This window comes from Alosa pseudoharengus, unplaced genomic scaffold, assembly GCF_046254945.1.
Source record: "Alosa pseudoharengus isolate Yale_2024_CS ecotype anadromous, Long Island Sound unplaced genomic scaffold, YU_APseudo_1.1 YU_APseudo_1.1_scf_12, whole genome shotgun sequence".
Classification (NCBI taxonomy): domain Eukaryota; kingdom Metazoa; phylum Chordata; class Actinopteri; order Clupeiformes; family Clupeidae; genus Alosa; species Alosa pseudoharengus.
In genome coordinates, this window is record NW_027468587.1 from 9,524,238 (window position 1) to 9,524,891 (window position 654).

Below are 654 nucleotides of genomic sequence, written 5' to 3' on the forward strand. Positions count from 1 at the left end.
AGGCAGTGTTCCACATTACAGTAGAGCACAATTACAGTGAGCACGTTTCTGTCCTTATTAGGACCTCTAGCAAGTCATTGCAGATGAGGGCAAATATTTCTCTGTACCTTTGGTCATTTCTGAAATAGCATGCATTTATACCAAGGTGCGTTCCACATCCACTTCCAAACTGCAAAAAGACCAAAGAGGTTAACAGCTGTTCTGAGAGCATAAATAATCTTATGTTCACATGACTAACCCCCTCCCCGCAAGCACTGCTGTCCATAAACTTCTAAATGAGGGTCTATTTGGAGCATTTGAAACCCAATCCCACGGGGGCTGGGTTGCCTGACCCACAGACAGATGGGTAAAAATAGATAAGGTACGTGAGGATTTGCTGGACCCACTGGAACAGGATTGAAGAGTTCCGCCTCAGGACACATAGAGGGGCCAGCTGCAGAAACTGTGGGATAAATCCATGGCCACCCAGCTGACAATGACCAGGGAATGAGGTTAACTAGACTGTCTTAGTGCATCACAGCGGGAAGAATGGGGTTGGTGGTGGGGTGGGGGGTTAAGGTCTGTGTAACTTTAAACAGCAACTGCAAAGAAACAAATCTACTGTCTTCAGTCATTTGAAGGTCTCCAGATTCTCACAGACATTATGAAGCCTAA